The sequence below is a fragment of the Aethina tumida genome, chromosome 1 (assembly GCF_024364675.1).
Source record: "Aethina tumida isolate Nest 87 chromosome 1, icAetTumi1.1, whole genome shotgun sequence".
Lineage (NCBI taxonomy): Eukaryota > Metazoa > Arthropoda > Insecta > Coleoptera > Nitidulidae > Aethina > Aethina tumida.
Window position 1 is genome coordinate 30,367,815 of NC_065435.1, and position 26,275 is coordinate 30,394,089.

The following is a 26,275-nucleotide window of genomic DNA, read 5'->3' on the forward strand; positions in this document are numbered from 1 at the left end:
CTCGGCCGGTTAACTTTTCAATTAATTCCAATTGATTGTTTGCACAATTTAAGAACCCTTATTCCAGATGTTACGAGAAAACACTTTTCAATTGTCGTGTTGACGTTTTAGGTTAACTTCATTACTTTTCTCAGTAAGTAAGCCATTCTGGGCTTTTCTGGCTCCATAACCTGTTAATTTTTCTTAAAAGAATTTATTATTTCAGAAGAAAAACTTATATTTAAGAATTTAGTGTTAAAATTACAACTTAACTGTCTACAGGCGCACAATTCAAATTACAATTTTAACAGTTTATGTGTAGTTTCAGTACACTCCTACAGGTCATCACAACAGTTACAATTGGATTCCCAAGAGGAAATGAAACATTATTTGTTTTAAGATGTGTTATAATTTTTCATTCTTTATAATAGCCTAAGCTACATTGCGCTGTAAATTGAGAAGAATGCTTCAGGTAAACTACTTTTGGTTAACAAGACAGCATTAAATTAACTGAGGAATGCATATTATCGGATTTTGTAAGCTGGGTCAGCTCGTTGATTAATATTTATGTGATCCCATTTTCCGCACATTTTGGCAGACTGAAATATCCTCTTTCTGTAATTCGCCAAAGAGCATTATAGGATCGGACACCAATCAAAACAAAATTACACAAAGATCAGTTGTCAAGATTGTCAGTGAGTTGTCAAAAAATAATAACCGAAACTGAGACTGAGACGTCTAGCCATTAGCGCTACCAAATAATTCCATTCAATTAGAAACGTTAAATAATTACTTTAATAACAAGGAGTTTATTTTCTATGAGAAGGCTCTTCTAATTCTTAGGGCACTTGGTCTAAAATACTTTAATACAATTCAATATACATAAATTTCAACACTGAACCATAAATAGTGGGGTGCGTCGTAGTTACACAATTTCGACATCACCTCCTTGGGGGTGACCGAGTTCCAAGAAGTTTTCTGAGTTTTGGAGCTGGGAGACTTTGCAGGAGTAGGGGTGGCTAGTTGGGACAAAGATTTGGGATTAGCGTTAGGAGTAGGGGTACCATCAGAGTTTACCGATGGTATCCCTAGTTTAGACGACAAAGCTATGTAAGCACTCTTTCACTCTCTGTATCTCACCTTCTAGTTCCAAAATTTTATTCCTAAGGAAATCGGGTACCTCTGGAAACGTCAGCAGACTTTTGGGGTTTATTGAGTTTTTCACTTAGCTTTTCTTTTTTCCGGACCTTACACATAGTTTATTGGTTTGGTAACCGAGGTTACAAGCCAAATTAACAACTCTTCTCTTTCGATTATGGTAACTATTATAACTAAATTCAGACAAAAGAAGGACGAACAACTCAAAAAAAAATTGTAATTTTCAACAATATTCCCTGGTTGCTACCCACACTTTGAACAATTGACAAAAGACGCTAACAATAAGAAACTTTTCTGTTGTTATCAATGGCAGAGGTAACGATCGTCATTTAACCAAGTTTCGGTAGCAACTACGGAAAAGTGTTGGTAGTGATATTTTCGTTTTTATTTAGTGACCCTATTAAAGTTCGTATTAAAAGACAAGAGCCGAGAAATAAGAAACGGAAAAGGAGGCCCAAATCCAGGTTCTATTGGCAGAAAGGAAAGCGGTACCACATCCAACGATACAGCTAGTTATTGTAAAGCCTCAGTTTTGATCGGTTACCTTAGAGTACATTAGAGTACCAATTAATTCTCTGTATCGTGGGGGTCTTTGAATGGTTTTAAATCTCTGTTAAATTTTGAGTGGCAGTCATACAGTGTTTTAATTGGATTGCAATCTACCATTCTGAATTTCTCTGAAATATATTTTTTTTGTTTAAGTGTTACTCCTTTCTTACTTTGGTTAATTTCTATTCTAAAGAAAAACCTAGCAATCTTTGATCTTCAATTTCTCAGCTAATTCTCTCTTAATTTCATTACCAGTTTGATTTTCGACAGTTCTTTTGTACTCCTTAAATTTTTCAAAAACTTCTCTCTTTGACTTAAGGAAAAAACCTGGCACCACCTATTATATTCGTCTATTAATGTAAGAAGATATCTTGATTCACCGCTGAATCTGACTCGCATTGGTCCGCAGATATCTGAATGAACAATATTCAGTAACTGCTTACTTCTTCCTTCTCTATCAGTAAAGGGTTTCCTTGCTTGCTTACCTCGTTGACATTGTCACACCACATGGGTAATTTATCATTATCCAATTTATTACCGTGTACCAGTCGCTTTCTGTACAAATCCTGTACGCCTTTATAATGTAGGTACTCTAGTTGTCTATGCCACAGGACCATTTTGTTCAAATTTCTATGCATTATTCACTTGTAGACATTTGAATTTCGTTGTATATAAACATATTACAATATTTTTCATAAAATCAAGTAGCCCAAAAAGTTTTCTTTATTTGTTTACAACAAAACACTAATCAGTTCAGACTTTTATTTCATAAGAAACACATCTTTCTGAAGTTGCTCCTACGCTTCAATTCAAAATTAATAGTTAAATATTCTCTCTTTATTAATGAGGTTCTTCCTCATTGAGAATTGTAATTAGCAGAAATACTTATGTACAGTAGTGCTAGAAATTAAACCGATCTTACCAAACTGTTATTTTTAGGGAATAGTTTTGGCTAAATTCATTATTTATATTTACAGGAATTCCCAACTAAACACAGAATAAGGCTCCATAAAATAACACATTGATTTGTTTTCAGAATAAATTATGATTATTTTTTTATTGGAGCAAAAAGGGGAAATCTACAAGACGTAGTGCCGGACTTTACCGACTAAAAACCTCTCTCCGGGCAATGATTCGAAGATCATGACCTAAGAGTAGTTAACCATAAAGGTTTAGGAAAATAGAAGGGAAAACTAAAGAGGTACGTAACAATCGCTACATAGCAAAGAAAAGATGTTCAAAAGAGACGCAGAGGTCTAGACAGCCAAGAGACAAGGTCTCTTGTATCTGTCGGATTCACAGGGTTGGATATCATGCAAGCATGCAATCTCCGGATTAGAGTGTTGAAAGATAGATCTCCGGAGGTTGAGGGCATGCTATTTTCTCTGAGGCTATGAAATATGAAAAAATATGCAAGAAATCCGAAAAAAGTACAAGAAAAAATCACAATAAAGAAGAAAACAGCATTACCAAGAAACCGTCTTCAAAAGTTCTATCAAAAAGGCTGAGGACAGGAATGTTCCCATTGGAGTTCCACATATCTGTCTGTGTATAAAGAAGGTACTTTCAATTTATGGAAAGTTTTCCATAGTATGGGCATACGTTTCAACTCAAATAACATCTGAGAATTAAGCATGTTTATAGTAATTATAATATTAGAATTGTGCCGTAGTAGTTTTTACTTATATTTTAATCTGTAATTTATGACGGAAAATGTGATTCATAAATAATTATATTGTGTATATCTGTATATTTTTCCACTGAATAAATGGATGTTGAAAAAATCGGCAATGTGTCGAAACCATTTAATAACACCAAAATAATATTAAAATATCGACATAAGTTAAACAAAGTAGTTTTATTTGTAAAGTTATGTTATATTTAAATATTTGGGAATCTCATTTATGGTCATCCACTGTAGGTTGAAATACAAGGTTGAGATTGATTCGAAACAGTTCTACCATCAAAAATATTATAACAAATTGAAAAATCATCACGATATTCCTTTGCTCTGTCAATTTGCTGAGAGAGTGGATTAAAACGAATTATAAGAAAAGATATAACTGAACCACAATTGGGTGTTATATTAATACAATGTAAGAATCAAATCAAATATGCTTGAGAGAAGACAACTTTTTTATAAATTACATAGTCCTGACATATGCCATAAAGAAACGTAATTTGACATGTTATTTTATTTTTTGACAAACAATTCGTTGCTATTGATACTTGTTTGCAAAATGTCACTCAATCACACACTGGTTTTATTTTTTAATTACAAATTAATTAAAATTTTATTTGTTTTCAATTCTATTCCTCACCTTATAGTAGTTGAAACTTCTCTTAGCAGCAATCTATTCTAATGGAAATATAATATTAACAAAGTTAACAAAAACAATTTCGTTTCACATATTAATTACCTGTCGAAAATAAATGTCGACGAGAGATCTGCAACTGATTTGATTTCAGTGACTTGCAGGGCTCGTAATCTAAACCTTCAGACGGTAAGTTGCTATTTTTGTAACTGTTTAAATATTTCACCTTTTTAAATCAACAGTAAATTCACGTAGTTGATTCTTTCAGCTTGAATAAGTGAGCGACAGATTTCAACTATGCACTGAATTTTTCTCCTTCACCTTTAATTATCACCCTCAAACAACACTAATATACCAATCTTTCCATATTTGATAATTTTATGTCGTAAATTATTTAGATTCTTCATGTCTGGATGACAAGTTCAAATAATGTTAACACAATTTATAAACCAAATCATGAAATAGTGATTTCTATTTCACAATTTTCTGGGGAAAGATTTGAAATCTTTGTTGGGTTGAAATTTATAATTAATAGATTTATCTGTTGCAGTTTGGTTAAAACTTTCATCTACTTTAGTGCATATATATTTTTAGTATTTCCATATTTTCTTGGGAGTAGGCATGTTTTGACAAAACACTGACAACATCATCGAGAACTAAAGTTGTAGTATTTTCGTTCTGCTTATTCGGTTATCATATAATCGCGATACCGATCATGGAAAGAAGTAATTATATACAATCAAACATCGCGGAGCCTTGTATCCTATTAAGCAGTATTCTTCTAAAATATCTGTAATAAGGTATATCATAATTGAAATGAAAGTTTATGCTCTTATAGACATTCAAGAAGTGGGACACAATTTACTTGCTTTACCTGTATGCTCCATACTTGCTTCAAAAATATGTTAAAATCGTGGTAGTAACTCTCCATATGCGTTGGGATGTAGATGGAGTTCTTAGATACTTTATTTAAATTTGCATTCTGTAAAAAGAAATAATTTTTGAGGATATTGCAAAAATTATCTTCAAAAATTGATTGAATAAATCATATTGTGGAAGAGACTGAAAAACACAGTGACCAAAGGTTTTTTTGAAAGAAGGAAAATAACGGGGCGATTTTTAATTAGGGATGTCTCAATTTGATTATACGGCGTTGTAGTGCGTTGATTCAGTCAACCAAAGGGGCGGTATATATAACACGATATTTTACACTAAATACTCTCTGTACTCTGTAATATTGTATAACTTTGGTTAACTTTTGATATATATATATACAAATCGGGATTTTTTTTTACAGTTGCTAAGACATTTTGGTGTTTTGTTAATATATCTTATCTCCTAACTTTATTTAAGTGAACTTTAAATATAATTGGTAATATTTTGATACAGCAAAATAAAAGCCCACGGGAAATTTTCACGTGGCTTGATTTCCGAGAATTTCATGATTAATTAACACTATTTGAAATCAGAGCTCTGAAATAGATATATTTCATTATTATTGTAATTGTTACAATATTCCGCTTTGATTAACTGCAATAAATTCTGTATCTAAGGGAATCCAAATTTAAAAAAACAATAGAACACTTGTTGTAACCTAGCATCTGTAATTTACAACTGTTCCCAAAACTTAATTTAAAATATTAATAATTTCAACATTCAAGAGATGCTGTGAAACTTTAGAACAGTAGGTGTCTCACCATTCAAAAAATCAACAACAACATACGCGCCATTAATTTATTTCAGATGTGATTCATAAGGAATAACACATAATCTCTAAGGAAAGTCAAATTTGATGAATAACATCAGTGGATCAAATTTAAATGGAAAATGTGTGTGGTTTAAATTAACGGTTAAGACTTGAATAATACTATTTGGAGTAAATAATTAAATTATTTATTAACAATTTCTTAAAACGAGAGAATAAGTTTTTGAAAACTCTGGTTCTGTACGTGTGTTTTGACAACTAACTGTCAACTGATGTTGGAGATTTTGCTTGTTGGACGATTTTATAATGGCCTTACCAAGTACACAAAGTTGTTCTTCTAAATTGTCGAGATATTCTGAACACAGGATCCTATAATAATAATCGAGGAGCTATTTTCCTGTCACAGTTAACTGTGTAGCATTCTGCTGATATAATTTAATTTACAATGCGAAAAAATATCTTATTCTTGAAAATAAAGCTTACGCTATAACAGAGTCAAGAATTGAGACGCAATTTACTTGGAAAATCATTTATTTAGAATACCGATCAGACATGTAGTAGATGTTAAGATTCTGCATATAGCATATAGATAAACCAAGTAAGTTGTGTGTCACCTCTTGAATGTTTATCTTTCTTTTCAGTTATGTTATACCTTATTGCACGGTAAAGTAGTTTTTTTAGAAAAATACTACTTAAAATGATCTCAGGTTCCTATAATCGCGATTATAAGATTAGCAACTAATTAGAATGAAAATACCCCAACATGCCCAAGTAGTCTAATTTGTCAGCAAGTTGTCAAAACGTGCGTAGCGGTTACGAGCTCTCAAGAAAACGTGGAGACACTTAAAATATATATGCACTAAAGTAGATGAAAATTTCATCAAAATTACAAATGAGCTATTAATTATAAATTTCAACTCAACAAAGATTGCAAATTTTTACACAGAAAATTGTGATTTGATTTTGTTTATAAATTGTGTTGTCATTATTTGAACTTGTCATCTAGACATGAGGAATCTAAATAAATTTTGACATAAAATTAGCAAAATTAGAAAGATTAGTATCTTAGTGTTGTTTGAGGGTGATAATCCAACCAAACGTGAAAGAGAGAAATTCAGTACCTAGTTGAAATTTGCCGCTCACTAATTCTTGCTTAAAGAATCAACTAAGTGAATTATTTTTTGATTTAAAAAGGTGACATATTTAAATAGTTACAATAATAGGAGCCTACTGTCCGAAGGTTCCGATTACGAGTCACTGAAATCAAATCAGTTGTAGATGTCTCGACGACATTTATTTTCCATCAAAGGAATACTGTCTGTGAATCTGATAGATAATTAACATGTGAATAGAAATTGTTTTCATTAACTTTATACTTAAATGCAGAAATATATTTTGCTACTAAGAGACGTGGGGGATGAAATTGAAAACAAGTAACTTGCCTGATGTATATACATATAAATAAAATTTTAATTAATTAGTACTTACAAAATTAAACGAACATTTTGGAGTGAGTGTTGTATTGAGTGATATTTTGCAATCTTTCATGTTTCAGTAGCAACGAAGGAAGATTGTTAGTCAAATAAGAGAAAATAACACTTATGTTGCTAAGATTACGTCACCTTATGATGTATGTCAGCCTGTCCAATTATAGGCAAGAGTTATGGTTAATTCAATTAAACCTAAGTCGAAATATGTGGTTTGGAATCACGTTGTCTTCTTTCAAGTATATTTGATTTGATCTTATATTGTATTAATATTACATCAAATTGTGGTTCAGTTATATTTTTTGTTATAATTCTATTCGTTTGAATCCACAGTGTCAACAAATTGACAGAGCAAAGAAATGTCGAGATGAGTTATAATAACTTGGTAGAACTGTTCCGAATCAATTTCATCCTTATATTTCAACTTACACTAAATGACTATAAATGTGGTTCCCAAATATTTAAATATAATATAACTTTCCAAATGAAACTACTTTGTTTAAGTTTTGTGGTTAATTTAATTAATTTTAACCTCCAATTAGTTAGTGGAAAGAAGTACTTAAAAGATATATGCGACATAATTTTTTAGGAAACACATTTACTGATTACAGTACAGATTAAATTTTAAGGAAGAATTACTTCGGCACTATTCTAAAATTATAATTAGAATAAACAAGCTTAATTCTCAGATGTGGGATGAGTTATAAGGTAGGTCCATACTATCGAAACATGGGACTCGAGATGGCGATCTGTGGTACAAGAATTGAACTTCTATCCAAAGAAAATTTCGACACGAGGCGGATTCAGGTAGAGGCGTTACTTACCAAAATCGATACCTGGAATTTCGTTAATGAAGTATCAAAGTCAGTTAGATGTCAGGGTGACAAAAAAAGTGAATCAGCGCTTAAAACGTGGATGTAAATAAGATAAAAAGGTAAATGCGGACATAATCCTATGCATAAGCCCATCGGACCTCAAGAGTATCAAAGGATGCGAGATTTCCAAAGATGTATGGCACTTTTGAAACAATTATTTTATATATTTTATATATTTTATATTATTTGATTAAGTATAAATAAAATTGGATAACGATAAATTACCCACGTGGTGTGGCATATATCAATGAGGTAAATATGCAAGGACACCCTTTACTGCCAGAGAATTAAGAAGTAAGCAGTTACTGAATATTGTTCATTCAGACATCTGCGGACCAAAGCGAGTTAGAACCAGAGGTGGATCAAGATATCTTCTAACATTTATAGACGATAATAGTGGATGGTGCAAGGTGTATTTTCTCATGTCAAAAGGAGAATTTCTTGAAAAATTTAAGGAGTACAAAAGAACTGCTGAAAAACGAACTGGTAATGAAAGTAAGAGAGAATTAGCTGAGAAATTGAAGATCAAAGAATGCTAGGTTTTTTTTGGAATAGAAATTAACCAAAGTAAGAAAAGAGTAACACTTAAACAAAAAAAATATATTTTAGAAAGTTAACAGAGATTTAAAAATGTTCAAAGACTCCACACGATACAGAGAATTAATTGGTACTCTAATGTACTCTAATCCAGCCGATCAAAACTGGGGCTTTACAATAATTAGCTGTGTCTTTCTGACAATCGAACCTGGATTTGAGCCGCCTTTTCATTTTCTTATTTCACGGTTTTTGTCTCTTAATAGGAACTTCTTCTGAAATGAAACTGGCGATGTGCCGTGTGGCCCCAATAGGACTCTGAAGCACTCAAACTTCTTGCAGGCACGCTTGCTGTTTACTCATTTCATGACCGCTAATTCAGTTATTAAACTGTTTATAGTACGAAAACCTAAACTTAATTCAGTTGTTTCTTGGATTGGTAACCAAGGTTACCAACCAGGTAAACAAATTTTTTTATTTGTCTGAATTTAGTAACTAACTAAATTCAGAACAATTCAGTTACCATATTCGAAAGAGGAGAGTTGTTAATTTGGCTGGTAACTTCGGTTACTAAATCAATAAACTATGTGTGTGAACTATGTGTAGTGTCCGGAAAAGAGACAAGCTAAGTGAAAATCTCAATAAAAACCAAATGTCTGCCGACGTTTCCAGAGGTACCCGATTTCCTTAGTGTTCAAATTTATGTATATCGAATTGTATTAAAGCATTGCATATTCTTCAGACAACAGAAGTTTGTTTTACTTTTGATTAATAAACATATCGCCTTCATTGCTGTTGGAACCTGAATATGTACAAAATGTAATTTGATTTCAAAACTGAACTTGAACAATTATTTGGTAACTTACAATTTCGTCGTTGAAAAGACGAAAACTACAAAAGAAATAAGTATTTAGTCTTTACACGTGACAAAGCCTCTAAAAATGGAATTTAACTTGTTTTTAAAATGTGCTTTATTTCCTAATGTACAGAAAAAATCATTTATTACACCTACCTTAAAGAATGGAGATAGTTTACTTGTAACAAATTTAGGCCTGTATGGAAAATGTTTTGTATTCCATAATTGTCCAAAAAAATTCATTTTCAAAATAGTTCCAAAATATTATAAATGAGAGTCAACATGGATTTTGCAAATGTAAATCTTCTGCGACCAACCTTCTTATTTATAACAATTCGACAGTTGTTGCTCTTGAAAATCATTTACAGGTTGATGTTGTTTATACAGACTTTTAAAAGGCATCTGATAGAATCTGCCATGATTTATTGTTTGCTGAACTAACTGGGCTGGAGTTGTCAAGTATGTTTTCTACTGTAGATAATCATAACGATTGTAATGTAAAGTGATTAGTTTTTTTAAAAAAAAATAAATCAACATTATTTTCGAAAGTTACACTTTACATAAAAGATTTTAATGTAATATGTTTGAAATTTAGAGATGATTAGGCGGTAGTTTATCTAGAAAAGTTGGTTTGGCTCAAACTAAAATAAATTTGCGTAAATGTAAAAGAAAAACTGGTGAATATTCTGGTGCACTGATTGCAGAACAATTTTTAGATGGGATGGACAGTAATTTAGCATATAAATTCCAGCTTAAAGTATGCGTTATTGTTGAAGAAGAAATAATGTGTAGAAATAGTTAATCTTTCCATTTCTCTGTTAACATCAACTATTATTGACTAGTAATTAATGTCATTGTCAAAACTTTTCGGGTTATTCATCAAACTCTCTAATACCCTCAAAAATTATTTCTTATTACAAATTGCAAATTTAAATAAAGCATCCTAAGAACTCCATTTACAACTCAACGCATATGGAGAGTTACTACCACGATTTTAATATATTTTTAAAGCAAGTATGGAACATATAAGTAAAACAAGTAATCGTGTCTCACTTCTTGAATGTCTATAATTTCGTAAGCGTTCCTTTTAATTATGTTGCCCTTGTTGCACTATAAAGTAGATTTTTAGAAAAATGGTTAATAGGATTCCAGGTTCTGCGATGCTTTGTCGTATAAAATAATCTCTTTTTATAATCGGTATCGCGATTATAAGATCAGCAATTAATCAGAACGGAAATACTTCAACATTAGTTGACTAAGTTGTCAGAAAGTTGTCAAAACGTGCGTACTCGATAGCAACTCTCAAGAAAACGTGGAGACACTAAAAACATATATGTAATAAATCAACAAAAGAATGCTATTACTTATAAATTTCTACTGTAAAAAGATTGCAAATCTTTACGCAGAAAATTGTAGAATAGAAATCAATATTTCATGATTTGGTTTAAAAGTTGTGTTGACATTATTTGAACTTGTCATCCAGACATGAGGAATCTAAATAATTTTCGTCATAAAATTAGCAAATATGGAAACATTGGTATCTTAGTGTTGTGGGAGAGTGATAACCCAACCAAAAGTGAAAGAGAAAAATTCAGTGCATAGTTGAAAATTGTCGCTCACTAATTCAAGCTGAAAGAATCAACCACGTTAATTTACTGTTGATTTAAAAAAGTGAAATATTTAAACAATTACAATGGCAACTTTTTGTTTGAGGATTTCGATTACGAGTGCTGAAAAATCACGGAAATCACGAACTTTCAAGTTTCAGTAGCAACGAAGGAATTTTGTTTATCAAATAAAAGAAAATAACATTTATGTTGCTAAGATTACGTTTCCTTGTGACATGTGCCACACGTTACAATAAACAAAACGTCCAATGACCAATTAAACCATATTCGAAATATGTAATTTAGAAAAAAGTTGTCATCTTTCAAGTAATTTTGATTTGTTTTTTTCATTGTATTAAAATTACATCAAATTGTGGTTATATTTTTATTATATTTCTATTTGTTTTAATTGACAGTGTCATCAAATTGACAGAGAAAAGAAATATCGAGATGATTTTTCGATTTGTTATAATAACTTTAATGACAGTGATTCATTTATTTAATGACCACGTTACAAATCACATCTGTGTGTGAAATGATATGGACAAATTGCACGTGTTGATTACCAGGAAACTTTTGCACAAACAATCAGTTCAATACGATCGTTACTATCTGTGGCTGTACAAAATAATCACAAAATCAAGTAACTAGACGTAAAGACAGCATTTTTATATGGAGAACTTGAAGACACCTATTTATGACTTAACAAGAAGGGTTGGATCATGACGAAAACATGGTATGTAAATTGAACAAGTCACCATATGGGTTAAAACAATTCCCTTGCTGCTGGCATGCCAAATTCGACTCTACACCGAAAAGAGTTTTAGTATTTATATGGAACAAATTTTAAACAGAATTGAAATGACTAATGCTGATCCTAATACTGTTCCAATCGACCCTAACATAAAGCTACAGTAGGAAGATACTACCTCACTTCTGCTCTTCATAATAACACAGCTCGTTCCGTCAAATTTTATTTGGCTACCATCGCAAATAATCTGACTTAGAGACAATAGATTTGTTGCCAATTTAGGAACACATAATACTTTTGTAAAAAGCACGCACCTTTTTGTTTTGACCTTCATCGTCATAATGGTCCAACCTCACTTGTTCTGAACATTGCACAGATTATTCTTTGTTGTTTGCGACTCTGATTTTATGTATGACACGAGCCGTCATATTTTCAAGCATGTTCTTACGTCTTGTCATGAGTGACGATGCATCGGAAGCCACTTACCATGGGTCATTTTGGCTGGATGTTGCCTCAAACGCAGCAGCATATGATGAACTACTTGATTTTTGTTGAACATTCTTGGTTCTGGATTTGCATTTGAGGACTTTTATGACCTTACTTGTTACAAGTGTAGCACCTTGGACCCTTACTTTGTTTCTGTGGTTGTTTTTAATTTTCTTGATGACTGACAATACTGTTGAGTCACTTTCAGGTTGTTTAACATCTTGTGATAGTTTTGATTTCACAGAAACAGAAGGTATCTTCATGCCGGAGCTTTCAATAGCAATAATCATTGGTTGATAGGATTCTGGTAGACCGGAGAGTAGCACTGTAAATAGCCATTCATCGTCAACTTCGAAACCAATGTTTCTGAGCTTGTGAGCGGTACACATTATTTTACTCATATATTTCTCTACGTTTTAACATGCAGTATGTGAAGTATTACAGAGATCATGCAGCAGCCCATCACAGCGTGTCAACCAAGATTTATCCCATACTTATTTTGCAGTACTACTCTCTTGTATGTGCACGTAATTTATTGAGTCAACTACTAAATTTTTAACTTAGTTTTTGCCTTTGTGTCTCGTTTTGTGTCCACAATGACACATGTGGGGGGTTTTATGCAGTCCACAACTTCTCTTGCTGTAGATGTGTTTCTATAGCAAATAACCAGGTTACGTAATTATCTCGGCCGGTTAACTTTTCAATTAATACCAATTGATTGTTTGCTGACAATTTAAGAACCCTTATTCCAAATGTTACGAGAAATCACCTTTCAATTGTCGTATTGACGTTTTAGGTTAACTTTATTACTTTTCTCAGTAAATAAGTCTTTCTGGGCTTAAAAGAATTTATTATTTCTCAAGAAAAATTTATATTTAAGAATTTAGTGTTAAAATTACAACTTAACTGTCCTCAGGCGCACAATTCAAATTACAATTTTAACAGTTTATGTGTAGTTTCAGTGCACTCCTACCTGGTCATCGCATCAGTTACATTTGGCATCCCAAGAGGAGATGAAACATAATTTGTTGTAAGTTGTGTCAAAATTGTTCATTCTTTATAGTAGTGTAAGCTACATTGCGCTGTAAATTAGATTTTTTTTAGAAGAATCCTTCAAGTAAACTAATTAGGGTTAACAAGACAGCATTAAGTTAACTAAGGAAAGCATATTATCAAATTTAGTACGCTGGGTCAGCTCCTGGAGTAATATTTATACGATACACATTCTCCACATTTTGGCAGATTGAAATAACCTCTTTCCGTAATTCGCCAAAGAGCATTATAGGATCGGATACCGAACAAACTAAAATTACACAAAGATCAGTTGTCAAGATTGTCAATGAGTTGTCAAAGAATACGAACCGTATTCCATATCAGTCTTCACAATATTGCTAAACTAATTTAAGTGTTTCTTTTCTATGAAAACTTTTTTCTAAATGTTAGTGTATTGACCTTTTTGCATTAATTCAATTCAAAATACATAAATTTGAACACTGAACAATTTCTAACATTATCTCAGTCATCTAAATCTTATCAATATTAAAATTTGCCCTAATATATATTATTCTTTTCCTTGAAATATATTACATTTTACCAGTGTGCGTTTATATTCGGATTCAAACTCAGATAAATAAACTATATGTAGTTTGAGGAGAAAAGACAAGCCAAGTGAAAATCTCAATAAAACCCAAAAGTCTGCCGGCGCTTCAAGAGGCATTCAGATTAAAATATCGGAACTAGAGGGTGAACTACAACGAATGAAAGTAAGTAATGCAGTAAGCTGTCTGCTAAACTACAGACACCTTCGGTAAATCCTGGAAATACTCCTACTTCTAACACCAATCCTTTCTCCCAACTAGCCACCCCACACCTCCGAAACGCAAAAGTTTTCCACGAAGTGGGTCACGCCTATAAAAGTGATGTCGAAATCGTCTGATGATGACGCACCCAGTACTGGAAGTCTTTATATCCATTATGGTCAAATGCCAAAAGTGAATAATTGGAACAGTTTACCAGCATCTGGTTCTGATTTTTATTCCAATCATTGTGCATCAGCGGATATATTTTTAGTAACTGGAGATTGAAACCTGCCCCGAGTGAATTGGACTAATGATGAGTTTAGTGTTTTCATGAGTTCTGAGGTTTATTCATTAAACTATCACTTGTCATTAGTTGATTGGGATTTACTTTTAAGCAATATGGATGTTAATGATTGAGAGCACAAATCTTATGAAATTTTATACAATATGTTCCAACTTGATCTACCTGTAAAAATAATTAAGAACTATGTTTCTTAAGTTGTTCTATAAAGAGCTTATGATATTAGCAATTCATTATTCATTTGCAGATATTTGAATTTCGTTGTCATAAGCAAAATTAAATATTTTTCATAAAATCAAGTAGCCCAAAAAGATTTCTTTATTTGGTTACCACAAAACTTTAATCAGTTCATATCGAAACCTACCTCTCTTATACATAATTTGTTTTCAGAATAAATTCAATAAATTAAGATTGAAATCTGAAAGTACGATGTAAAAGGCAAATTCTGGAAAGATTCTAGTGGCCCAAGAATTGGATTTAAATGTACGTATAATTTTCATCTGTATTCAAGATTTTTATAATTAATGATATATTTTATGCTAAAACACACACAATTAAATTATTTAATTTAAATAAAAAAGAAATAAGCTATTTCGACGATTCGTTGGACATCAGGAATTGACACATTGACAGACTGATTACTATCATATAAATGAAGATGAAATGTGCTATGACAAAGCCACATATCGGGAAATATGAAAAAAAAAATCCAAGAAATCAAAAAAAGTACAAGCAAAAATCCCAATAAAGAAGAAAACAGCATTACCAAAAGTTCTACCAAAAAGGCTGAGGACTGGAATGTTCCCGTTGGAGTTCCACATATCTATCTGTGTATAAAGCAGGTACTTTCATTTTGAGAATTAAGCATGTTTATAATAATTATAATTTTATAATTGTGACGAAGAAATTTTTCCTATTGTAATTCCTAAATAATTATGTTGTATATATTATAAATAATTATGTTATATATAGTTGTAAATCTTTCTATTCTATTTGGAAAGTTATATTATATATAAATATTTGTGAATCTCATTTATAGTCTTCCAGTGTAGGTTGAAATATAAGGATGAGATTGATTCGAAACAATTCTTCCATCAACAATATTATAACAAATAGAAATATCATCACGATATTCCTTTGCTCTCTCAATTTGCTGACACTGTGGATTAAAACGAATTGAATTATAAGAAAAGATATAACTGAACCACAATTTGGTGAAATTCAATATAAGAATCAAATCAAGTTTTGCTTGGGAGAAGACAACTTTTTTGCTAAATTACATACTTCTGACATATGTCATAAGGAAACGTAATCTTAGCAACATAAATGTTATTTTATTTTTTGACAAACAATTGGTTGCTATTGAAACTTGAAATAAATGTCGACGAGAGATCTGCAACTGATTTGATTTCAGTGACTTTCAGGGCACGTAATCTAAACCTTCAGACAGTAAGTTGCTATTTTTGTAACTGTTTAAATATTTCACCTTTTTAAATCAACAGTAAATTCACGTAGGTGATTCTCTCAGCTTGAATAACTGAGCGACAGATTTCAACACTGAAATTTTCTTTTTCAACATTGGTTATCACCCTCAAATGGTATACTAATCTTTCCATATTTGATAATTTTATATCGCAAATTATTTAGATTCCTCATGTCTGGATGACAAATTCAAATAATATCAACACAACTTATAAACCAAATCATAAAATAGTAATTTCTATTTTACAATTTTCTGCGTAAATAGTGATTTGCAATCTTTGTTCGGTTGAAACTTATAATTAATGGCTTTATCATTTGCAGTTCTGCTAAAATTTTCATCTACTTTGGTGCATATATATTTTTGGTGTCTCCATATTTTCTTGACAGTATGCGTGTTTTGGCAACACACTGACAACATCGAGAACTAAAGATGGAGTATTTTCGTTCTGCTTATTCGCGATACTGATCATAGAATGAAGGTATTTTATACTACCAAACATCGCGGACCCTTGTATCCTATTAAGCAGTATTCTTCTAAAATATCTATAATAATAATAATAATAATAATAATAATAATAATAATAATAATAATAATATCATAATTGAAATGAAAGTTTATGCTCTTATAGACATTCAAGAAGTGAGACACAATTTACTTGCTTTATCTATATGCTCCATACTTGCTTTAAAAATATGTTAAAATCGTGGTAGTAACTCTCCAGATGCGTTGGGATGTACATGGAGTTCTTAGGATGCTTTATTTAAATTTGCCATCTGTAAAAAGAAATAATTTTTGAGGGTATTGCAAAAATTATCTTCAAAAATTGATTGAATATATCATATTGTAGAAGAGATTGAAAAACACAGTGACCAAAGGTTTTTTTGAAAGAAGGAATATAACGGAGCGATTTTTAATTAGGGATGACTCAATTTGATTATACGTCGATGTAGTGCACTGATTCAGTTAACCAAAGGGGCGGTATATATAACACGATATTGTACACTAAATACTCTCTGTACTATGTAATATTGTATAACTTTGATTAACTTTTGATATATATACAAATCGGAATTCTTTTTTACAGTTTTTAAGACAATTTGGTGTTTTGATAATATATCATATGCCTAACTTTACTTAAATGAATTTTAATATGATTGGTAATATTTTGATTCAGCAAAATTAAAGCCCACGGGAATTTTTCATGTGACTTGATTTTCGAGAATTTCATGACGAATTAACACTATTTGAAATCAGAGCTCTAAAATAGATATATTTTGTTATTAGTGTAACTGTTCCAATATGATTCAATAAATGCAACAAATTATGTAGCTAAGGGAAATCAAATTTAAAAAACAATACAACACTTATTGTAAATTAGCAACTGTTATTTACAATTATTCCTACAACTTAATTTGAAATATTAACAATTTCAACATTCATGAGATGCTGTGAAACTTGAGAACACTAGGTATCTCATCATTCAAAAACTCAACAACCACAAACACGCCATCAATTTATTTCAGATGTAATTCATAACACATAATTTCTTAAAAGAGTCAAATTTGATGATTAACATCAATGGATTGAATTTAAATGGAAAATGTGTAGGGTTTAACATAATGGTTAAGGCTTGAGTAATACCATATGGAATAAATAATGAAATTATTTACTAACAATTTCTTAAAACAGGAGAATAAATTTTTGAGAACTCTGGTCCTGTACGTTTGTTTTGAAAACTAACTGACGACTGATATTTCAGTTATTTCATTTTGCTTGTTGGTCGATTTTATATTGGCGATACCAAATATAGAAAGATGATATTCTAAATTGTCGAGATATTCTGAACACAGGATTCTATAATAATAATGGAGGAGCTATCCTTCTGTGACAGTTAACAGTGAAACATTCTTCTGATACATTTTAATTTACCATGCGAAAAAACATCTTATTATTGAAAATTTAGCTTACGCTATAACAGAGTCAAGAATTGAGACACAATTTTCTTAGAAAAGCATTTATTTGGAATACCGATCAGACATGTGTCAGATGATGATATTCTTCCAGGTAAATAGAAAGGAAGAAGAACTGCCTTCGTTGCTATTGAACCCAGATTATGTACAAAACTATTTTTTGGTAAATTTACCTTCTAAACTTGTTCATTTAGTTATTGCGAAGAGCACAAAAAACTTTTATTTATCTTCTAAAGGGTTCTTATCCCATCAAATAACATTCGCAAAGTTCAATTTATATTGTGCATCACAATCTTCAAGTTTTGATTCACCACCACGATTTGAACTTTATATTAAAGCAAGTTGGAGCATGTAGGTAAAGCAAATTGTGTTTCACCTCTTGAATGTTTATAAAGATTTTTTAGAAAAATACTACTTAATAGGATCCCAGGTTCCTAGAATCGCGATTATAAATCAGCAACTAAGGCCAAGTTGTCCAATTTGTCAGCTCTCAAGAAAACGTGGAGACACTTAAAATATATATGCACAAACGTAGATGAAAATTTCAACAAAATTACAAATGATAGAGCTATTAATTATAAATTTCATCTGAACAAAGATTGCAAATCAGCAAATTGTAAAGTAGAAATCACTTTTTCATGATTTTGTTAATAAAATGTGCTGACATTATTTGAAGTTGTCATCTAGAGATGAGGAATCTAATTAAATTTTGACATAAAATTAGCAAATTTGGAAAGATTGGTATCTTAGTGTTATTTGAGGGTAATAATCCAACCAAACGTGATAGAAAAATTTCAGTACCTAGTTGAAATTTGCCGCTCACAAATTCTTGCTTAAAGAATCAACTAGGTGAATTATCTTTTGATTTAAAAAGGTGAAATATTTAAACATTTACAATAATAGCAACCTACTGTCTGAAGGTTTCGATTACGAGTCACTGAAATCAAATCAGTTGCAGATCTCTCGTCGACATTTATTTTGAATCAAAGAAATACTGTCTGTGATTCTGCAGATAATTAACATGTGAATAGAAATTGTTTTTGTTAACATTGTTAACTTTATACTTAAATGCCGATATATATTTTGTTGCTAAGAGAGGTGAGGGATGTCGTCTTTCAAGTAAATTTGATTTGATCTTACATTGTATTAATATTACATCAAGTTGTGGTTCAGTTATATTTTTTGGTATAATTCTATTCGTTTGAATCCACAGTGTCAACAAATTGACAGAGCTAAGAAATATCGAGATGAGATGAGTTATAATAAATGGTGGAACTGTTCCGAATCAAATTCATCCTTATATTTCAACCCACACTAAATGACTATAAATGTGATTCCCAAATATTTATATATAATATAACTTTCCAAATAAAACTACTTTGTGTACCTTTAAGTTATGTGGTTAATTTAATAAAGTTTGGTTGTTAATAAATGGTTTCGACCCATTGTCGATTTTTTTAACCTTCAGCTATTCAGTGGAGGTACTGAGTTATATGGAACATATTTTTTTAGGAAACACATTTAGTGATTACAGTACAGATTAAAATTTAAGGAAAAATTACTTCGGCACTAATCTAAAATTATAATTGCTATAAACAAGCTTCATTCTCAGATGATAGATGAGTTGAAACCTAGATCCACACTATGGAAACATTTCCATAAAATGAAAGTACTTGCTATATACAGAGATAGATATGTGGAACTCCAACGGAAACATTCCAGTCCTCAGTCTTTTTGGTAGAACTTTTGAATACGGTTTCTTGGTAATGATGTTTTCTTCTTTATTGTGATTTTTTTTTTTGTACTTTTTTCGGATTTCTTGGATTTTTATTCATATTTCATAGCCTCAGAGAAAATATTTGCCGATGTCGTCAGGTTTTGTCGTGGCTCATTTCATCTTCATTTATATGATGGTAATCAGCCTTTCCATGTGAACGTAACTCGTCGTGCCCAACGAATCGTCGAAATACTTTAAAAAAGATATATAAAATTAATATTAAAGATTAATTTTATTATATATACCAATTTTATTTGTTTTTCATTTAAATTATATAATTTAATTGTGTGTTTTAACATAAAATATGTCAAGATTTCAATCTTAATTTAATCTGAAAACAAATTAATTAGGTATTAATGTGTTGTTTTAAGGAGCGTCATATACATGAAAGTTCTTATTCTTTGTTTAGTTGGGATTCCTGTAAGTAAATTAATGAATTTAGACAAAAATATTACCTAAAAATAACAGTTTGATACGATCTGTTTCATTTCTAGCATTACTATACACAAGTATTTCTTCCGATTATCATTTCCAATGAGGCAGGGACTCGTTAATAAAAGCGAGAATATTTAACTAATAATTTTGAATTGAAGCGTAGGAGCAACTTCAGAGAAATGTGGTTCGTATGAAATGTTTGAACTGATTAAAGTTTGGAGGTAAACAAGTAAAGAAAACTTTTTGGTCTACATGATTTTATGAACAAAATTGAAATTAGTTTATGACAACGAAATTCAAATGTCTACAAATGAATAACGAATTAATAAATAAAACATTGAAATTTGTTTATGGGAATGGGAACGGAATTCAAATGTCTACAAATGAATAACGAATAATTAATTTTATAAGCTCTTTAGAGAACAACTAGGAAACTTAGTTCTTAATTTTTTTACATGTAGATAAAATAGGAACATATTGTATAAAATTTCATAAGACACAATCAACCAATGATAATTGATAGTTTAAAGTGTAAACCTCAGTACTCATGTAAACACTATACTTACTCATCATTGGTCCAATTCACTCGATGCAAGTTATGTTAGAATATCTAGACATCGTGTATAACGGTTGTGATGACAACGGAGAATAAAAACAACAGAATAGCGTAGTTATAGAAACAGAGTTAAGTTGTAAGGGCAGAGTTAGTTGTATACAGCCCACCAATGTTGTAAGATAGTCAATAAGCGTTTTACTGAGTACCTTGCATTATCATTCCACGTCGCCTTGTAAGCAGGCATGTTCTAACTATTAACTTTTGTGTTTTGACCTTAATGGAAACAAATACTTCCAGTGCTTCCGTGTCCTTTCGGTGAGCACAGGGGTGCGTCGTCAGGATTTCGAAAACACCTCCATAGGCAGACAGCTTACTGCATTACTTACTTTCATTCGTTGTAATTCACCCTCTAGTTCCGAGATTTTAATCTTAACGTCTAGTTTTCGGGTACCTCTTGGCTTATCTTTTTCGTGGACTCTACACATGGTTTATTGGTTTAGTAACCGAGGTTACCAGCCAAATTAACAACTCTTCTCTTTTGTCTGAATATGGCAACTCTTATAACTAAATTCAAACAGAAGTACGAACGTTATGTCTAACTCCATTTGGGGGTCTGATGTCGGTGTGGCGCTTTGCCGAATTTTGCTGTTGTTACTTACTTTAGATAGTTAACTCTTTCGGAACTTGGAACGGAGTCGTGCTCAGGGTTTACCGGGCGGTTGACCTTTCTTTCTGCCAATAGACCCTGGATTTGAACCGCCTTTTCCTTTCCATCTTTCAAGGTTTTTGTCTCTTAGTAGGAACTTCTTGTAGAACGGAACTGGCGATGTGCCGTCCGGTTTCAATAGGATTCGGAACCACTCGACTTTTGCAGGCACACTTGCTGTTTTCCCATTTCATTATCGCTAATTCGGTTATTAAACTGTTTATAGTACGTAAACAAAAATTTAATTCAGTTGTTTCTTGAATTGGTAACCAAGGTTACCAGACAAGTAAACAAATTTTTCATTTGTCTGAATTTGGTAACTAACTAAATTCAGACAAAAAGGGACACTAAATAAAAACAAAAATATCACTTCAAACACTTTTGAAAACTGAGGTGTGAGTGTGATGAGATTAAAAGTCGATGTTACAAGAACACTAAACGTTTATTATATTATTACAAAGTGTGCACTCGGCTAGAAACGTCAAAGACTAAAAACTAAGAACTAAAAACCCTTTGTAGCATGACGCTTGCGTTAGGGCATCTATACAGAGGGGTTCCAAGTATCAATGTGCAATTTCATTCCTTAACAAACTCTTTTCCGTAGTTGCCACTCAAATTTGGATAAATGACGATTGTTACCGCTGCCATTGGTAACGACAGAAAGGTCTCTTATTGTTAGCGACTTTTGTCAATTGTTCAAAGTGTGGGTAGCAACCAGGGAATATTGTTGAAAATTACAATTTTTTTTGAGTTGTTCGTCCTTCTTTTGTCTGAATTTAGTTATAATAGTTACCATAATCAAAAGAGAAGAGTTGTTAATTTGGCTTGTAACCTCGGTTACTAAACCAATAAATTATGTGTAGGGTCCGGAAAAAAGAAAAGCTAAGTGAAAAACTCAATAAACCCCTAAAGTCTGCTGACGTTTCCAGAGGTACCCGATTTCCTTAGGAATAAAATTTTGGAACTAGAAGGTGAGATACAGAGAGTGAAAGAGTGCTTACACAGCTTTGTCGTCTGAACTAGGGATACTATCGGTAAACTCTGATGGTACCCCTACTCCTAACGCTAAACCCAAATCTTTGTCCCAACTAGCCACCCCTACTCCTGCAAAGTCTCCCAGCTCCAAAACTCAGAAAACTTCTTGGAACTCGGTCACCCCCAAGGAGGTGATGTCGAAATTGTGTAACTACGACGCACCCCACCATTTATGGTTCAGTGTTGAAATTTATGTATATTGAATTGTATTAAAGTATTTTAGACCAAGTGCCCTAAGAATTAGAAGAGCCTTCTCATAGAAAATAAACTCCTTGTTATTAAAGTAATTATTTAACGTTTCTAATTGAATGGAATTATTTGGTAGCGCTAATGGCTAGACGTCTCAGTCTCAGTTTCGGCTCGTATTTTTTGACAACTCACTGACAATCTTGACAACTGATCTTTGTGTAATTTTGTTTTGATTGGTGTCCGATCCTATAATGCTCTTTGGCGAATTACAGAAAGAGGATATTTCAGTCTGCTAAAATGTGCGGAAAATGGGATCACATAAATATTAATCAACGAGCTGATCCTGCTTACAAAATCCGATAATATGCATTCCTCAGTTAATTTAATGCTGTCTTGTTAACCAAAAGTAGTTTACCTGAAGCATTCTTCTCAATTTACAGCGCAATGTAGCTTAGGCTATTATAAAGAATGAAAAATTATAACACATCTTAAAACAAATAATGTTTCATTTCCTCTTGGGAATCCAATTGTAACTGTTGTGATGACCTGTAGGAGTGTACTACACATAAACTGTTAAAATTGTAATTTGAATTGTGCGCCTGTAGACAGTTAAGTTGTAATTTTAACACTAAATTCTTAAATATAAGTTTTTCTTTTGAAATAATAAATTCTTTTAAGAAAATTGGAGTTATGGAGCCAGAAAAGCCCAGGGAAGACCAGAATGGCTTACTTACTGAGAAAAGTAATGAAGTTAACCTAAAACGTCAATACGACAATTGAAAAGTGTTTTCTCGTAACATCTGGAATAAGGGTTCTTAAATTGTCAGCAAACAATCAATTGGCATTAATTGAAAAGTTAACCGGCCGAGATAATTACGTAACATGGCGATTTGCTCTAAAAACATACCTACAGCAAGAGGAGTTGTGGAACTGCATAGACCCCACCACATGTGTCATTGTGGACACAAAACGAGACACAAAGGCAAAAACTAAGATAAATTTACTAGTTGTCTAAATAAATTACGTGCACATGCAAGAGAGTAGTACTGCAAAAGAAGTATGGGATACGTTTTCATAAGTATTTGATGACTCTTTGTTGACACGCTGTGATGGGCTGCTGCGTGATCTCTATAATACTTCACTTACTGTATGTCAAAACGTAGAGAAATATGTGAGCAAAATTATGTGTACTGCTCACAAGCTCAGAAACATTGGTTTCGCAGTTGACGATGAATGGCTAGTTACATTGCTACTCTCCGGTCTACCAGAGTCCTATCAACCAATGATTATTGCTATTGAAAGCTCCGGCATGAAGATAACTTCAATTTCTGTGAAATCAAAACTATCACAAGATGTTAAACAATCTGAAAGTGACTCAACAGTATTCTCAGTCAACAAGAACAACCACAAGAAACAAAGTAAGTAAGGGAGGTACACTTGTAATAAGTAAGGTCATAAAAGTCCTCAAATGCAAATCCAGGACCAAGAATGTTCAACAAAAAGCAAGTGGTTCATCATATGCTGTTGTGTTTGAGGCAACATCCAGCCAAAATGACCCATGGCAAGTGGCTTCCGGTACATCGTCACACATGACAAGACGTAAGAACATGCTTGAAAATATGACGGCTCCTGTCATACATAAAATCAGAGTCGCAGACAACAAAGTATAATCTGTGCAATGTTCAGTACAAGTGAGGTTGGACCATTATGACGATGAAGGTCAAACAAAAGGGTGCTTTTTACAAAAGTATTATGTGTTCCTAAACTGGCAACAAATTTATTGTCTCTAAGTCAGATTATTTGCGATGGTAGCCAAATAAAATTTGACGGAACAAGCTGTGTTATTATGAACAGCAGAAGTGAGGTAGTATCTTCCCACTGTGGCTTTATGTGAGGGTCGACTGGAACAGTATTAGGATTAGCATTAGTCATTTCAAATCTGTTTAAAATTTGTTCCGTATAAATACTAAAACTACTACTAAAACTCTTTTCGGTGTAGAGTCGAATTTTGCATTCCAGTAGCGAGGGAATTGTTTTAACCATATAGTGACTTGTTCAATTTACATACCATGTTTTCGTCATGATCCAATCCTTCTTGTTAAGTCATAAATAGGTGTGTTCAAGTTCTCCATATAAAAATGCTGTCTTTACGTCTAGTTACTTGATTTTGTGATTATTTTGTACAGCCACAGATAGTAACAATCGTATTGAATCTCACCTGACTGTTTGTGCAAAAGTTTCCTGGTAATCAACACGTGACATTTGACCATATCATTTCACACACAGATGTGATTTGTAACGTGGTCATTAAATAAATGAATCACTGTCATTAAAGTTTTTTGATAAACAAAATTCCTTCATTGCTATTGAAACTTGAAAGTTCGCAAAATGTCACTCAATCCCACACCCACTCCCAAATGTTCGTTTAGTTTTGTAATTACTAATTAATTAAAATTTTATTTATGTGTATATACATCTAGTTATCCTGTTTTCAATTTCATCCCTCACGTCGTCGGTATCACATATTCAAACTAAATTATAATAGTTGGAACTTCTCTTAGCAGCAATCTATTCTAATGGAAATATAAAGTTAACAAAGTTAACAAAAACAATTTCTTTTCACATGTTAATTATCTGTCAGAATCACAGACAGTTTTTGTATGTCGACGATAGATCTGCAACTAATTTGATTTCCGTGACTTTCAAGACAAGTAATCGACATCTCCACAATAATGGCATCAAGTTGCCATTATTGTAATTGTTTAAATATTCCTAACGAGTTCCTATGGAGTCCGCACGTTTTGACAACTCTGGCAATTTTGACAGCTAATGTGAGAATATTTCGTTCTTCTTAATTGCTGTACTTATAATCGCGATACCGATTATGGAAAGAGGTAATTTTATACGACAAAACATCGCAGAACCTGGGATCCTACAGCAGTATTTGTGTAAAAAGCAACTTTAATGAGTGGGCAAAAGCACCAAGATATGCTCCAGCTTTTCTTTTACATTTACCCAAATTCATTGTAGCTTGAGCCGAACCAACTTTTCTAGAAAAACTACCGCCCAATCTATTACTCATTTTTAAATTTCAAACACATTACATTAATATCTTTTATCTAAAGTATAACTTGCGAATATGGTGTTGATTAATTTTTTTATAAAAACTAATCACTTTACATTACAATCGTTATCATTATTTACAGTGAAAAAATTACTTGTCAAATCCAGCCCATTTAGTTTAGCAAACAATAAATCATAGCAGATTCTATCAAATGCCTTTTAAATGTCTGTATAAACAGCATCAACCTGTAAATGATTTTCAAGAGCACCAACTGTCGAGAGGTTATAAATAAGAAGGTTGGTCGCAGAAGATTTACATTTGCAAAATTCATGTTGACTCTCATTTATAATATTTTGGAACTATGGCATAATTATTTTGGAAATGATTTTTTTGGACAATTTTGGAAAACAACAAGTAAACTACCTCCATCCTTTAAGGTAGGTATAACAAACGATTTTTTACGTACGTTAGGAAATAAAGTAGATTTTAAAAACATTTTAAATTTCACTGTTAGAGGCTTTGTTAATGAGAATCCACAATTCATTCAATACTGTAGAAGGAATATCATAAGGACCTCTATTACTAGATAAATCAAGACTTCTGAGTTCATTGAAAACATCAATCTGGACAAAATTATAATTAACTTTTTGAATATAAA

General features: G+C 32.0%; 1 long non-coding RNA gene across 1 annotated transcript in view; it reads right to left on the reverse strand.

The window, feature by feature from the left end:
* Window positions 1-827: 827 nt before the first annotated feature.
* The window catches only part of LOC126264218 (uncharacterized), a 101,280-nt gene continuing 75,832 nt past the window's right edge, over window positions 828-26,275 (reverse strand). The window contains exon 2 of the long non-coding RNA XR_007546981.1: window positions 828-924. This is a non-coding gene — a long non-coding RNA (uncharacterized LOC126264218). The remainder of the gene's footprint in view (window positions 925-26,275) is intronic.